The sequence below is a fragment of the Corvus hawaiiensis genome, chromosome 9 (assembly GCF_020740725.1).
Source record: "Corvus hawaiiensis isolate bCorHaw1 chromosome 9, bCorHaw1.pri.cur, whole genome shotgun sequence".
Taxonomy (NCBI): Eukaryota; Metazoa; Chordata; class Aves; order Passeriformes; family Corvidae; genus Corvus; species Corvus hawaiiensis.
This window is the reverse complement of record NC_063221.1, coordinates 32,234,484-32,251,638: the sequence shown is the minus strand read 5'-3', so window position 1 is coordinate 32,251,638 and position 17,155 is coordinate 32,234,484. Positions and strand designations below refer to the sequence as shown.

The window sequence follows — 17,155 nt, the reverse complement described above, 5'->3', positions numbered from 1 at the left end:
AGCCTGTGCCCGACTGTTTGGAGTGCCTTGACCATGGGTTTGTAAGGCCTTTCCCAGCTAGTAATTGGTGACTGGATGTGGTCAGGGCAGGCAGATAAACACTTGGAGGAAGGGGGTGAATCACTGAGTAAATATCCTATCGATGCTGTAGGAGCTGCTGTTACTCACAGCACCTTTGGAGGGGGGGCGGGATGTGACGTCTTTGTTTTCAGGAAAATGTTACTTGAAAGAGGAATTGAGGTTAAATGTGTTCCAAATCTGCAGCTCCACACCTTCCTCACGCATCTCTTGTCTCCTTCAGACTGGTCACCAGTTTAACATCCCCCCTTCTTCCTGCATATCCCTCTGGAACTTATCCCCCCCTCTGAGGTCACAGCAGAGAAGTGTCAATTCTGTAAATGCCAGTGTAGTTGCATCATTAAAAGCCTCCAAAGCAGATGGTCTGGGTTAAAACAAAAAGCCTTTTTTTTTTGCCAGTGAAGCAGCATTATAGTGATTAGAGAAGCCTGTTGGCAGTTCCTGTCAGCAATTTTTGCAAGCATGTAATATATAAAAGGATAAAAATACCATTTACTGTGATTTGCTCACCGCAGAAAGAGGCCAGAGTGATACAGTACCAAAATCAGGAGGAAAAGCCCTGCAAGTAGTTTTCTGTCCTCTCTTTTGCACTTTTCCAGGATCCTGGCAGATACAGTAAGTCTGCTTGAGGAGTCTTACCCTCCTTGTGGTTGCTGGGACAACCCATTAGCCAGCAGCCCCTGGGCAGCCTGGGCCATCCTGAACTATGATGATCTCTAAGGTCCTTTCCAACCCAAACCATTCCATGATTCCATAATCCTTCAGCTGATGGATCCATCACCCTTGTTGGGAGCAAAGAGGAGCCACAACAGAACGCTGGGTGCCACCCTTTGTGTGTATCCAGGTAAAGAGTTCATTCATTTCTGTTTACAGTGTTGAGACTCGACCATTAAAAAGCCCTAATTAGCGGAAAAATTAGATATTTAATCACCCTGTTACAAGACGAAAAGCATGGAGTGATATATGATTTGTATATATATGTGCTGAAATGAATTTTCCAGCTCCCTAGTGTTTATTTTATTTATAAGGAAAGATCTTTGTTCAGAAGAAAGAAAAATCAACATTTATTTCAGTGTGTTCAGGACATTCGCTTTATGCTGAGTGTTCACTTAATTCACCATTTCAGCCCTCAGCTCCCAAATGCTCCCACTCTGTGACAGCAAAGTCCTCAGCAAAGCTGGATAGTTTTGAAATCATGGAGCACATTTTTGGAGACAAAAGCCTGATTTCTGAGCTTTGAACTCCATTAAATTTGTAAAATATCTCTACCTTGAGTTCTGGTGCAAAGTTTCAGCACAAAACTGAATATTAACCAACAATACATAGAAAATCACAGGCAAGATGCTGCAGTGATACCAAAAAATCCTCCTCCAGTTCCTGCTTTCCTGATCCACTTGGCATGAAATGTTTTCTTGACTTCTACTTACTATTCTCATAAAAACCACAGGGGTTTCTTCTCACTGCTACTTGTTTTGTCCAAGATCCAGTAATTGGTACCATGTGAATTCACATCTTGCAGTGACAGAACAGAAGTGGGGTTCCAAAAATCACTTCAGCATCTCAACCTCTGGCAAACATCAGGGCTACAACCCTCCAGTCTCTAAGAATCCATGCAGTTACACATCAAGTAGCTTATTTTACTCCTGCTGGTAACCCCTATGTGAATATTTACAGTTCAAATGGAATCATGATAAAAAATTAATAGTTGTTAGATTTTGGTGAAAATTCTGTTGCCTCTTCATACTGGAATTGTTTTATCCTTGGTTTGCGTGTACTGCCTTGATATAATAATAATAATTTTAGTTATTGGTAACATAATTAGCTAAGTTTGGTGCACTAAAAATTACGTCTGTGGTATGAAACAGTGAACAATTAATGATGCCAGAAAAAGAGTGAAAAACCAAAATCAGAGTCAGAGCACTCTGTGAAGTGTTAAGGTACATTTTAAAGGGTTGGTGGGAGGGTTTGGATTCTCCAGCTCCCCGTGGGTTACCTCTCCTCTCCAGGCTACTTGGATCATCTTCCCCCGACAGCCTTGGTTTGATTGAGCTGTGTGTGAGAAACATTCACTCAACAGCTGCAGGCGCCGGCACCACAGGGAGCCCTTCAGCTGGGCTGGGAGGGAGGGGTGGGATTCTCCAAACCCCCTCAGTACAGCTCTGGATAAAGCCTCCTTGGAACCCCTAAGGCAAGGGAGAGATCCTCTGATTCAAAATCTTTTTGAGCTGGGCTCACCTACTGCAGCACTCAGCCTCGTAGGTGCATAAAAGAGGCCTTCACATTTCCCCCTGTTTGTCTGACTGGATCCTTTTTCCAGCATTCAGCCTTGATGGGCCACAATTGAATCATTTCAGGTGACAAAAACCACCTAACAGTGGGTTCTCGTTTCTAACAGAGACATTTTGAGCTGGTATTGTTAGAAATGAAGTTAAAAAAATGAACACAGGCTTTCAATCTGGAAGCACACAGGTACTTTTAAGGAACTATTCTGGATAACTGCTAAAGAAATGGAAGGAAATTTCAATGTCCTGGCAAGTGACTTTAATCCAGTAAAATCAGGACTGTGAGAGCAGGAACTGGATGTGGAAACTCACTGGCTTCAGACCTGGCCCATCACTTACTTACCTTGTTCTGGTTTAGATGCTGGATGAGGAATTTCTGTGAATTAGGCTGAACATATCCATAATATGGGGAAAAAAGGGATGGGGCAAGAGTTTTCCTGCTGGCAGGTGTCACTGAGAGCTTCCTGCGGCACATGGAGCTGGGACTCTGGATGTGCAGCTCTCTTTGCCCCCAGTAAATCCAGCCCAAACAGGTGACCCAGGGAACAAGCAGGGAACTTTGGGATATTCAAAAAGAGGATGTTGCAGAAAGCCCAGAAACCACAGATGGGATTAGCTGTTAGCAGAGGGAATTCTCCTTCAAAAACCTCCAAGAGATTTCCAGTTGTTAACATTTTGAACTTTGAAAATATAACGAAAATTTTCATTTTTAGGTCTCTGACCGTTATCTTCCGGTCTCAGCAGAAGAGCAGTGGTGTAATTAACAGCTTCATGAATACCAGAGTAATAATTATGAACTGCAGGAATGGCTGTTGCATCAGGAATTCCTCTTGTAGAACTGCAGCAGCTTTTTGGCTCTTCAGAACTCAGGAGACACATGTAAAGGTAAAAAAATAGTGAAAAATATTAATTGGTATTACAAATACCAATATGTTAAAAAAGAGGAAATATTGCAGGTGGATTACACAGTGTCTGTACATAGATTTCAATTATAACAGTGTTTCAAATGATTAGTTTTCATTTCTTTCCTTGCTACAGCACGATTACAATGTGTCTGCCGTGAAGTTTTTCAATGCAAAATTCAGAATTGTGCTTGATATTTATAATTGGTCAAATAACCCAGATGACAGTTTCTGTTTGCTTTCTGTTTATCACATTTCTACTTATGGATGTAATATGCAAATATTCTCAGAGTCACCACACTAGATTTCAGAATGAACATCTTCACAGAATCATGGAATAGAATCCTGGAATGGTTTGGGTTGGAAAGGACCTTGAAGCTCATCCAGTTCCATTGGCAGGGACCCCTTCCATAGACCATGTTGCTCCAAGCCCCATCCAACCTGGCCCTGCATAATTATATAATGGCCTGAATAATTAAAGTTAGAATTTCCATGCACATTTTCAAGTAGTCCTGAGGTACCTGGTTAATCAGATTCCTGAATGACTTCCCAAGTCTGGGATGAGTTTCTGGGAAGTTTAACACTTCCAGGGCCTTCCCACCACTCCTTCATTTGCTCTCATTTTTAAAAGCACACTATAATTTGATATTTAATTATTGTTCAGCCTGGACAGGAGGGAGCCAGGCAGGAGGTTATGGGGCAGCTGCTGAGGGGTGTGGTTGGAGCCTTGCCCCTGGAATTTCCCCGTTCTTCCGGAGCCCACATGGGACAAGGACCAGGGCAGCGGCGGGACTGAGGTGACGGGCTCTGTGCCCCGGCCCCGGCCTCCCTTCTTTGCTCTCTGTATCACTTCTCCGCAGGAGCTCAAAGGAATCAGCAGCTCTCCCCGGCAGAGCTCTGAACCCCAGCCCAGTTCACTGAGGCGCAGCGGGACGGCCGGGGATTAATCCGAGCGGGAATGCTGCGAATTCCTGCCTGCTCTTTCTTTCCCTGGTGCTGGGGACACTGCCAGGGGAGAGCAGGGCTGGCAGCTCCCAGCTTTTCAGGGCATGGATTGGCCCCAGAGGGTCGCTCAGGTGCTGCTCCCTCTGCCAGGTTGGGCACAGGAGCAATCCAAGCTCAATACACCTCACTCTTCCAGCTTTTGGGTTAATTTTTGGAGTTACCGAATTCTCTGAAGCAAGATGAGAATGAAGATATTTTGGAATGTTAGGCCTCGGCATCACAAAAACCAGGGCTAGGAGAATTCACTGACAGCCCATTGTCTTGCCACTTCAGAGTTGTTCTTTTCCTGATCTTAAGTTCTTAAGGAGATTTTCATGGAGAATTCTGTTTTCTTTAGTGTTTATTTACTGAGACCCTGGCACAGGTTGTCCCACAGCTGTGGCTGCCCCTGGGTCCCTGGCAGTGTCCAAGTCCAGGTTGGACATTGGGGCTTGGAGCAGCCTGGGACAGTGGAAGGTGTCCCTGCCATGGCAGGGGTGGCACTGGGTGGGATTTAAGGTCCATTCCAACCCAAACTGTTCCATGAGTCCTGGAAGACTCATGGAGAACTGCTACTCGTGCAGCAGGAAGTAAGAATTGCTCATGAACCAGGACTCCATCTGAAAGAAAAATCACAGAAATAAATGCTCCTTCTTGTGCTATGGCATTTCCAATTAATTTTGGCTTTTTTCTCCAGGTATGTTCAGCACTGGTGACACTGAATGATTCAGCACAGTGTCCACCACAGTTAGTTCATTAAATCTTAAACTCAGCACTAATCTTTAACCCAAACCTCTCATTTATACCATACTTGATGTGTGCAAATGAAACAGGAGTAGGGAAGTTTATTTATTTACAAACATTTTTAAAGCTTACGATACTTAGTTCTGAAGGCTTCATCTTCTGGGTGTTATCAATACCTCTCTCAGTCAAGGGGAAGAAGGAAAATGAATTTTTACGGTGGACATTCATCATCTTTAAAACAGAACTGCCACTAAGACAGACCCCTGCCAAATAGGTACATTAAATGTACTTAAGATTCATAAAACTTTCACGAGGAAAGAGATATAATTAGACAAGGAGAAATCAGAGATCTCCTGGTCCATTTGCACCCTCAGCTGAGTTTCTGGGGTTGTTTTAACTTGCTGGTCCCTCCCTGAGTTTGAAAGCCTGTTCAGTTTTAATTAACCTGGTGCCTGATCAAATTTGGAACAAGGTGGGAGGTTCAGGGTGAAGTTACAGGGATGGAGCAATCTGATCTGATAGATCCTTACTGGGGGAGGAACTGTTCCTCCTCCTCCTCCATGCATTCCCCCAGCTTATCATGTGCTGGCTCTGCTTGGGCCCCATCAGCTGCAAACCAAGCAGAAAACACAGTTTTTATCTGGCACAGCTGAGAGGTCCTTGCCAGACAGGGAGTTTTATCAGCTCACCAAAAAGTCTAATGAGTGCTATCCTTGGAATAACAGAGTGGAAGCAGAACCACACTGGAGCACACTGGAGCACACTGGAGCACCAGGCACAGGAGACTGCAGGGCTTTCCAGATACCTCTGCTCCTGGAACAAGGAATCCAGGACGGGCACAAGTCCCTCCTGTGAGCTTTGCTGTACTGAGAAAGCTCCTGGTACAATTGGTATTCTCCAGTGGTGGTTCCCACCCAGTGCAAAACCCAGCTGGTTTTGATTGCAAGACACTTTGTTTGTGCCTGAGGTCTCCTCCATCTCTCTGCCCTCAGGGATGGGAGCTGAGCACACCAGGGCTGGGACATCCATGTGGCCTCAGGCATCAAACAGTGCTGAACAGGGAAAACACTCCCAGCTGGCACAACCTTTACAGCAATGGAGGAGGAGAAAAAGCACAGTATGTGTTGCCTGTTGAACAAAGCAGGGTACTCTGACTGATCCCCAAAATCCTCCCAAAACAGCCCCCACAACTCGTGCCAAGGGCTGAGAGGGGTGATGGGACAACCCCTGACTGCAGGCTGCCTGAGCAGCCAAACCAACCTGCTCTGCATCTTTTCGGCCATTTCTTATCAAAACACTGCCCTGATACAGGGAGGCCCTTACAAAACATAATAAAGCCTGCTGCTGCCAAGGAATGATTGCTGCTAGCATTTATTTTTCCACAATTATTTTCAGGGTTGTCCTTTCGAGGCAGACCAGATCAAGGAGTGGTGCGTGCAGTACCTCATCCTGGGATAAATCCAGGGAGGCTCTATGACTCAGGAATGACTCACTGCTCCTCCTCTGTTCCTTCCAGACTCTTGGGGGTGTGCTAATTTATTGTCAGTCTGTATCTGCAGTCAATTATTCCCCCCAGCTCAGCTCTCCTGTGAAGAAGGAATTCGGGCACGTTCTGCTCATTCCTCACCTCTCCAGAAGGATAAACAGGTGAGCAGACAGTGTCACCTTCAGTCTGGCATCCAGAGAAAAGGGGGGAGGTATTTTTCCTTCCTTGAATAACATGTCCAGCTTAATGATTTGGAACTAGATTGTTCCTACCAAACCCCCCAAATCCCAATTACTAAACTAAGATTGACCTTTCAGAGAGTTATTTCAAAAAACTTGGATAAAATAAGGTGGGTATGACTCAAACAACAGGAGGAACGTGTCTGCAGCACAGTTAAGGCACACAAATTGCTTTCACTGTCAGAATCAAGCATTCAGAATAAAAAGCACAAAACAAGAATGATTAATCTTTTTTCTCTTTAGCAAGACAGATTGAAGCATCCCAGTGGAGCTGCAGGGGAAGGGTTTAAACAATGCCTGCTTAGTGTCCAGCAAGTCCTCACTGGTAGGAATACAAGCAAAGAAAAAATGACTCAAATATGAGATTTTTACATGTGCATGTACGAGATACATAAGCCCAGAGAATCACAGAAGCATGAAAAGTACTGAACAGCAAACAGGCCTGTTCAGCTCTTCCCAGCCAAATTTCAGGAGCCTGAGGACATGACAGATACAGCAGAAAGGCATAGAAAAGGATTTTTCCAGTGGCAATGCTGATTTAAAAATCCCTTCCCCCATGTCATTCGTCTCACCCCCATCTCATTTTTCCACGTCCCTCCTCCCAGGTTGTGTTTCACAAGACATTTTTCAGTGGCAGCACTGGCTCCAGGTCCAGCACCTCTACCACTTCCAACTGCTTATTCCCAACCTTGTGTTATCCTGGCATGAGGGGCTGTGTTGATATATCCTTGTTCTGCACAGGCTGGGGCTGAAGTGGCCCTGAACTGGCCTTGCAAATCAAAGAGAGATTGAAAACACAGGTGTGTAATGGCAAAATAACAAGGAAATATAATTTTGGAATGATAGACTTTAAAATGTAAACAAATCCCCACATCCCAAATTCATAGAATTATAGAATCCTGGAACAGTTTGGGCTGGAAGGGACCTTAATGATCTTGTCCCACCCCTCTGCCAAACCTTCTCATAAATGTTCCAATCAGCCAAACCTTCTGAGGCAGTAACAAGCTCTCAGAATCCACACAATGCTGCAACTTGACATTATTATATATTCAAATAATTTTATTAAGCACAGTGTGGGAAGCTTGGCTGTTTTTCAAAATATCTGCATCCGAAATAAGTCCATACACCTATAAAAATAGCAGTTCCAGACAGACTCCAGATCAGAGTGTTATTCACAACATCAGACTTGTGATCAATAGCTGGGAGAGTGTTGCCAGAAATAGTCCTGCCCTGGGAAACGCTTCCTGCTGCCTCAGAACAGGTTGTGCTCCTGTCCTTCTGCAGTTTCTCCTGGATTCATCTCCAAGTACACAGAGAAGCAGGAGAGCTGCCTGACTCTTGTGTAGCCATGCTGTGAATCAGGCCAGAAGCACCAAAATCACCAACACCCAGCACCCCGCTGTGTATTTTTAACCGGGCTGAATTCCTCATCCCGCTCCCCCCACTTGCACAAGAATTCACACAGCCTCTTGATGAACCGGATGGGAAATCGATCCAGCTGGAGAAGCAAAAATCCACATCCCATTCCAACAAAAAAAAGGCTCTCCCAGCCAGATTGCTGCTCAGTCTGTGCTGTGTGCAGACAGGACAAAGTGCTGAGTTCTGCCTGAAGCAACCCAGCCTGGGAATGCGAGACAGTCTGAAGCTCCACCTGGAAACAATTTTCCCTCCATCCCTTTTTCCCTCTCTCTTTCCCTGCAGCGTGCCTTGGTTTCCCTGTGCAGCACCACAAACGGCTTCACAAGCACGGAGCAGGGATCACTCCTGTGCCCAGGGCTGGGGAGAGCTGGGGCTGCTGCCAAGGAAAAGTCTTTGCAACTGGGGCCAACTAATCAGGTAAATGCTTTCAGTCTGCCCAGGCCAAGCCGTGTCCTTTGCTATTCTCCAAATATTTATGTCTTTGTGAAACACATAAACATTTCAACAGAGGTCTCTTATTCCTAGCATTTCATGTGAAGTTGTTGTTTCCACACTCCTAAACCCCCTTCGATATGACTAATTCACACTGGGGGAGTTCCTGACTTGCCTCACCAGAGTCACGGAGCCCCAGAATCCAATCCAGAGATCCTAAGCCCCAGAATCCAATCCCCAGATCCACATCCAGGCAGGGGAGGGATGGGAAGTGGTGACAGAAACCTCTGCACTGTTGTGTGTTCCCCACCTGCAGTTCCCTGCCTTCCTTATTACCCTTTTTCCTTCGTTTTTTCCCTCCTTCCCCCTTCAAAAAGCATTTGCCTCTGAACCTTCCAAAAGGAACAAAAACACAGGAGAAGTTGGGGAAGTTCCTGTAAATCAGCTGGTGAATGTAAATTTAGTCATTCACTTCATGTAAATTCAGCTGGTAAATGGCAGTTTGGTGTTTCCTGTACTATTTACTAAGAATTTACACACTTAGTAAATCTCATCTTAAAACTCTGAGCTCCCTGCTGATCTATACCAGCAAACACATAAGAATCTTCCCAGTTAGGATGAGCAATTGAGGAGCTGAATTATTCAGCACTGTGTGGTCTGTGGCAGCAGGGAGATAAAATTCCCAAGTGTTTGTTACTTCATTTACTTTCTGCAAAAAGCCTTCCCTTGGTAATTTTAGAGCTCAGAGCATGGCAGCACATAGCAAGTTCCAGCTAAATAGCACACTCCCCAAAAGTTTGCTGTTTCCTTAATGTTCATGAATATTTCAGGAATCCTGCTGAGAGGTTTCGGTGCATTCCAGGACAATGATTCCAGGTTTCTCTTTTGCCTGGAGAGGAAATGTGGCTTGACTGTGCCATATTCTGCATTACTCTTTTAGCCAGGATTTATTGCTCTTACAGAATCAGATCCCCTGAAAATATAGGAAAATATAATCCTTGACATGAGATGGGCACAATTTTTGGCTGTTGTGAGAGCAGAGTTTTCTGTAGAAATTCATTCATTCCCTTAAACCATGAGCAGTGCTGGAGCTAAGGAATAGGGTTTGCTTTTTTCACCCTTTCAGCTCGTTGTATTCCATTGCTTGAACTGGTAAAAACACTTGGATAAAAATTTGAAGTCACAGCAACACATAAGATCAGCAAATCAGTCTTTTTCAGCTGAAATTTGCTTTATTGTATAGAAAGAGTGATTTGCATCAGCATGTGGTATAATTTGGGAAATATTCACTTAATTGTGGTGCAAGTTGATTTAAGTATCTAAATGTATTGTTTAAATTATTTTCTTTTGCTTATATTGATGCATTTTTAATATACCATAAGACTTCTTAAAAATAATAGTGTGTTTAACAAATACATTTGCAGGTCTGTGTTCTCAGAAGGCTGAATGAGCACTTAAATAACATAAAAAAATCCATGTCAGGGTTTACAACATGTGCTTACCCTGAGTGCTTTGCCTTTAAATAAATGCTGACAGCAAACCGAGGAAATTATTCAAATTTTAAAACCCAGAATGTGAGAGAAGCCAATAATAAAAACTATCTGGGTCATTTCCTCCTGCAGTTAGAGCAGAGAGCTCACAGAATCTGAGCTCTGGTGAGTCCCCACATGGGAGTGACAGGAAGCGGCCTTACAGCTGCTGTGGGTGCGTTTGCACAAAAACCATGGAATTTTCAGGTGGGAAAAGACCCCTAAAAAGGGAGCTGGGAGTTGAGTGCAGTGGGAGCTGAGGGCTCAGCAATCACCCAAACTGCTGGGTAAGAATGGGAATGAATCCCTGCCTGGAGGTTGGACACCACGGATTATTGCCCCTAAATTGGCCCTTTGCCTTATTCACCGCTTCAGACTGAGTAAAACCAGGATGGCCAGATCCTCAAATACAGAGTCCTTTTGCCACTCAGTGTTTGTGTCACAGCTCAGTGAAATGGTGCTGGAACAGTCACAGAGGCAGCAATTCACTGCTCCAGTTCCAAGACATTTCCCTGCCCAGGGAGCTCAGGAACTCCTAATTACAGGTGGATTAATCTGTGCCAGCCGCCAGCTGCACTCTGCTGCCAGGGATCCCCCCTCGAGGTTTGGGATCTGCCTGTGCCTCCTGGCCAGCTCCACGCATCTGATGCAGTGTGGAATCAGTGAATTCAGTGACTGTGCTGGCTGGGGGACGGGGACAGGAGGAGCAGGAGCTTCCCGGACTGGGATGTGTCTCCAGGGATGGAAACCTGCAAGGAGCACAGCTCACAGCAGTCACTGCTTTAGCCACCCCACCTCAAATCAGCTGCTCTTGGAGTACAAGCCTACACTTGGGCTCAGATGGAAAAGAAGTCTAATGAGAAAAAACCATTTTTATTTCTAATTTTTCTCCTGTTTAATGCACACACTTTTATTTAAGAAGACAAAACCGCTGACTTGCTAATTTTAATTCAGTCCCCAGTCTGTGGGGCAGCTTGCCTTGATTACATTGCACTAAATTACTCATCCTGGACACATCCTTCTCTTTATTTTCTCCTCCAAGAGCCAAAATATGATATTGCTTGGCAAGAGGAATGTGTATCTAAAATGTCAAATTACAGCTCGTAACTATTACGGGGTAGTTTTGGCCATAGCCCTCTGTGACCGTTCCAAAACAGATTTCTCTTTCTAGGAGATCCTAAAACCTAACCCATGCTTTATATTTGGGTTTAGGTGGCATTTGGGGCATGTATTGCTTTGGTTGAACTTGAAATTTTTAATTTCTCCAGACTTCCAAGGCTTCAGATTGCATGAACTGATAACTCTGTGTGTACACATCAAGAACTGCAGATCATTTCTCACCACCTATAAAATGCACATTATCTATCGTAACAGAAGAATAAAATGATAAAGCAGGTTCATATTGGTCAACTCTTCATCTGAAGACAGCGCTGGAACTTGATTAAATCCCTGCCATTAAGTCACTGATATCAGCCTTCACTGAAATTTAATTACAGCTCGTTACTCGGTGTTATAATTCTAAACCAGGTGCCACCAGCACAAACACTCAGCCCCCTGGAGTTCACTTCTCCTGGGAATATGAAGAAATGGCTTTGTTTTAATTTATTTATTTTTTTAAATTTAGCATCTGCTAGTTTTGTCTTCAGTGCTAAATTTGGAATGGATTGGATTAATGGAAATATAGAAGCTTGATAAAGAAATGGAATTCAGCCTTTGTATTCTGAATGTGGATAGGAGTGATTGGACCATGAAGATTTTGCTATAAACAGTTGTGCAATTCAGGTTTTACTTTTGCTAACCTTGCTGTGCTAAGACAGGATGCTGGACATCATTTTACATAATAAAATGCCCGTATCTGTTAGCAATACAACTTTCTTTGCTTGCTTTTGAGGAGGTCACACTCCAGGGAAAGGCAGATTCCAGCCTGGGTGGATGCCTGAAGCCATCCTGATGTTCCATGCTCCTGCCTGTGGTGCCTGCTGGGAGACCTGGCTTTTTGTAAACCGATTTTGTGGAGGTGAGAGGGACTCATGGGTGGAGGGGGGAGTGTCAGGAGTGGTTTTGATGAGACAAAACTAACGGGCCTCCAGATGATTGCTCAATCAAGCTGAAGGATTCAAGCAGAGCTGCTCTTACTGCCAGATGATCATTATGTTATGGAAGAGGTTTGGATGGAAGAACTTGGGAATTTAGTGATAGAGTAATGATGAATCCTCCCTAGACTTGTCAGATATCCCATTGCAGGAACTCTGCCTGTTGATGATTGAAAAAGACATCTTGGCAGACTCAAATCAAAGACTTCCACAGCTTTGGAGGGCTTGAGCCTTTTAACCACATGGTAATTATAAAGACTATAAATAACACTTAAAAATCCAGTTCAAACAGTCCTCAATAAATTATTTTAATGTGCTGTTATTGGCCCCCTCCTTCAGGATATCACAAGTCTGCACTGTCAGTCTGACAGGCTGAAATGTGCTCTGTCAAATCAACAGCTCAGCTGTCTTACAGACTGAGGGAAGCCTAGATCCACTGTTTGTAGATGTGGCATTTGGGGACATGGGGCAGTGCTGGGTGAGCAGCTGGACTCGATGGTCCCAGAGATTTTCCAGCCTAAACCATTCTGTGATTCCATTGAAGCTTCACTCAGTGTGAGGAAAGCTTTGTCACCTGAAAGGATATTAGGGAAGAGCCACCAGCAGAGTTGTCTGGGACTGTTCTCTCCATGTTTTTCAGATGAAAATGACTCCATGAACTCATGAACTGTGGCTTTTCTTGCCCAGTCCCTTGCTGAGGGAGGCCAGGACAGCTGAGTGGAGACAGTGGCTCTGAAGGACCTAAGCTGGGCAGTGTCACCCAGCCAGTGCTGCTCTGGTGCTCACAGCTTGGACTCAGTGGTCTTGGAGGTATTTTCCAGCCTCAATTAATCTGTGATTCTGTGAAATATTAAGCCTAACTCTGAGTTTCCAGATGTAGGAACAGTGGCAAAATTCAGCTTTCCTCCTTCCTAATCAGTGATAAATGTTTGCCTTGGAAATCACTCCAGCTGTTTACACTCTGGAGTGGGGCTGCTTCAGCAGGAACACTGCAGACCTGTGGATTTTCTTCCTACTCCCAGCTGCAGTGGACATGACCAGGTGTAAATCTCTGTCTGCTCACCAGTCTCAACCCCCACATGCTGGTTTTGATGTGTGCCACATCTGAGTATCTTTACAAACCACGGAATAGGGTTTTTTAACAAACAGAAAACGTTCCCCACTCTCTGTGTGCTGGAAATGACATCAAACACCCTTTTCCTGTACAGTGAGAAAATGTTCCATGTTATCAGTATCTGTGGGAGAACAGAACTAAGAATTTACCTTTCAAAGCAGTTCATACTTTCAATCATCCTTAAACTGCTCATTATTTACTACCAGGAGCATCTTTGTAATGTTTTAGGTGTACCCCAAAACAAACAAGGACCTGCATCAAGTAATACCAATATCCATGCTGAACACAGAGCTCACAGCCCCAAAACTTAGGAGTGTGTGGAAACCCTGCTGGTCCCTTACTACACCTTCGGGCAGCAAAATCCCTTTGAAAATCTGGGCTTTAGGCCCAACCCTGCCAAGAGTTCTCTGTGGAAAGCTCCTCCTCCTGCCTGGGGCTGACCCTGGCACAGCTCTCGCAAAGTCTCAGCTTTCCAAACAGCCTAAAGCAGGCAGGGAAAAATCATGTAAGGAGTGGCAAACAGATGAGTTCCCTGATGATTGATGTCTTTCAGAGACAGGAATTCTGATTTGTGAACAGCTGGAAAGCACTGCTGGCTCCTCTCTGGTGCCAGTCTGTGTGTGGTCACTTTGGAATGTGCTCCATATGCCCTTTGGACACGTGTCAAAAGTCACATGTCATTAATTTCTCCAAACTTCGCAGTATTAAAGGTGTAGGAAGGTCGTAGAAATGGAAAGTGCCTTATAAATGTGAAGAATTGTTTCCTGTGGTTTAGTTATTTAACTTTTTTCAATCCAGATTTTTTTCCTGATGGCAGGATTTGAGCTCTACCTCTGAGATTTTTGTCCCAGAAATAAATGGCTTGGAACAAAAGGGACTTTTAACAGGAGATTGCACCGTGCACCTTCTGTAGAGTCATTAAAGGCAGATTGGATTTAGTGGCACTCCTGGCTCCAAAGATGCTGCCCAGAGCAGCTGCCCCATGATCCCTGGCAGTGTCCAAGGCCAGGTTGGACAGGGCTTGGAGCAGCCTGGGATCGTGGAAGGTGGAAGGGGATGGCACTGGATGGGATTTAAGGTCCCTTCCAAACCAAACCATTCCAGGATTCTGTTTGGTCACACAGGTCCCTGCATTTGGATAAGCAGAACCTCAAGAGTGGCTGGGACTGGTCTGACTCTCCTTGTCAGCAGTGCTTACAGACTGTGAGGGAACAAACACAATTCCAAGGCTTGATCCATCCCCAACAGAGAAAAGAGCAAAAATCATCACTCAGAATCAACACTGTGTCAGACAGACATCCAAAAAATTATTATTAGATATTTCAAAAGAAGCCTTTTTAACAGCAATTGTTCTATGTGGGATTTTTTCTTTTTTTAATTTCAGTATAAAGTATTTGGTATTTGGAGTCTTTAATAGTGTTGGCAAAAAGCCATTAAGAGGCTTTGATTTTTGGAAGCAAATCCATGTGACTGATCCGAGTGGGATCATAATGGCTACAAGGACCCGTCCATTAAGAGCTATTTTTAACAGTGAAGTCAGAGCTGGAATGTGAAAGTAAAGCTAAGACTAAACTAAAAAAAGGTTAAACTTGCAATATTCTTAAAGATTAAACTGTCCTGCAGTTACAAAATAGCTAAAGTTATTCCTGGTGCCTATATCCCAACATATATCATCCCAAGTTATATTGTTCCTAAGGATCTACCAACAAAACCCCGAGTACAGACAGTGCTCCTACATTGAATGGTCAAGGTGTCTTGGAGTCTTTCCCAACTTTCTTCCTATTGCTTTTTGCTTCAGCTCATCACTGGTTTGTGCTTCTACATCTTTGACCCATCTTTCATTTTGTTCCTGTCTGTATTTTCATTATCAGTTGTTTCCTTTCATGGCTTATTTGTCCTCAAGTGTTGGGGTCCCTCCCCTGCCATGGAGCCCTGGGAGAGGGGCCCTGAGGGCACAGACACGGGGCTTCCCTGCCCCTGCTCAGCCTCGTTCCCATTGGTTGGTTTGTGTTCCCTGCGCGGGCAGAAGGACCCTTGGTCCTGTGACTGGAACAGTTCCTCGGCAGAGCTCCGGCCATGCGGTTGGAGAAATAAACATCTCTGAAACAGCTATCAAGAATCTGTCTGTCCGTATATATTTCCTTTCCACGGGACTCCTGGTTTGATATATGCGTGTTGCAGGATCCCCACTGCAACAAATGGTGGAGAATGCGGGCAGAACGATCCCCGATCCCTAAGCGACTGATTTGTGTGAGTAAACCCTGGAAACTTTGGATTCCTCTTCTTGGTTTTGCTTTGCTATTCCATATCTAAACTATGGAGGAACCGTGGGAAGACTCTTGGCTCTCAGAGCCGCATATGGACATTTATCTTAAACTTAAAATGATTCTTGAACAACGATTTGTGAATTTTAGCTTGATTCAAGCTCAAAAAGAACTGAAACACTTCCTGGCATGGTTGTTTAAGAACTTTTTCTATGTTTCTTGGGATTTAATTCTTACCAAGGGCTTTTGGAAAACCGTTTGGACACAGTTAATACTGGAGTCAAAATATATGCCGATGGAAGAATATTTTCGTGAATATTATTTAGTTACCGAGACTGTTGAGCAATGTCGGCTGTGTCCTGGTGAAGGGAAGCCTGGTGCAGGGACCGTGCGGCCCAGGCCACGTGCACCGAGCGCTCTGAGAGCAGCAGCGAGGCAGTTCCCGCGCGCGGGCGGAGCCACGCGAGCCGCAGTGTCGGTGGCGGAGCGAGGCGCGGCGGGGAGCGGCGGGACCCGGCGGTGCCCGAATGGCCCCGTGCAGCGCGTGGTGGAGCGAGCCCCGGGAATGCCCGACCGAGAGGGGCGGCGCGCGGGCGGCGGCTGGCGGCGATGGCGGTGGAACGGAGCCGCGCCCGGCCGAGACGCGCGCTGGAGCCGGGCACGGGGGGGGTCGTCGCTCGGGGGCCCGGCCGAGACGTGGGTGCAGCGCCCGGCAGCGGCAGCGAAGCTGCGACCAGAGGAGGCGACGCACGGAGAACTGAGCGGCGTGGCCCGGCCCGGCCCGCGCAGCCCCGAACGCGACCCCGGGAAGAGCGCGCAGGCACGAGCAGCCCCGACAATTCCAACACGGGAGCGACCGAAGGAGAGAGCAAAGACGCAGCGAGACAGAAAACAGCAGCCACTCGGAAAAATGAAAAGATCATAGTAACTAAGATCTTAGGGATAGTAAAATGGTATAATGTTAAGCAAAATTATGGTTTTATAACAAGATGTGACAACCAGCAAGACATATTCGTGCATAGAACTGCTATTAAAAAGAATAACCCTGAAAAATGCATCCCAAGCTTGGGAGATGGAGAAGTGGTGGAATTTAATATTGTACTAGGGAGAAAAGGGTTACAAGCATCGCAGGTCACTGGGCCTGATGGTGTTCCTGTAAAAGGCAGTATATATGCAAAAAATCGTAGTCATGTTAGACAGTATCTCCGTTGTAAGCCCCCCCTACAGTTTCCCTTTCCTAATCCCACCTTTCCCTTTTACCCTATGTCCTGTTACCCCCAGTGTATTCCCAATCCGTTTTTTCATCCATGGTTTCCCTCACAAAACCATGCTTTTGCCAATTGTTTCCCCAAAAATCCCTTTCCAATGCCGAGTGGGGGATGAAAAGGGGGAGGGAAGAAGTTAAACCCTCTCCTGCCTCAGTTTCCCCACAAAGCATGCTCAGAGAATTCTGTCTCCCTTCTGTCAGCCCTAAGATGTTCCAGAGAATCTGTTTGGACATTTAAAGACTCAGGAGGGTGGCTTGTTTTGTTTTGAAACTGTTCTTGTTATGTTTATCCAGTTGTTTTCATTCTCCTTTTATTAAAATA

General features: G+C 45.2%; 1 long non-coding RNA gene across 1 annotated transcript; it reads left to right on the top strand.

Moving 5' to 3' along the window:
* Positions 1–723: 723 nt before the first annotated feature.
* LOC125330293 lies at positions 724–6,100 on the top strand. Its single transcript, XR_007205447.1, has 3 exons — positions 724–922; positions 3,074–3,245; positions 5,983–6,100. It is a non-coding gene; the product is annotated as an uncharacterized LOC125330293 (long non-coding RNA).
* The last annotated feature ends 11,055 nt before the right edge of the window (positions 6,101–17,155 follow it).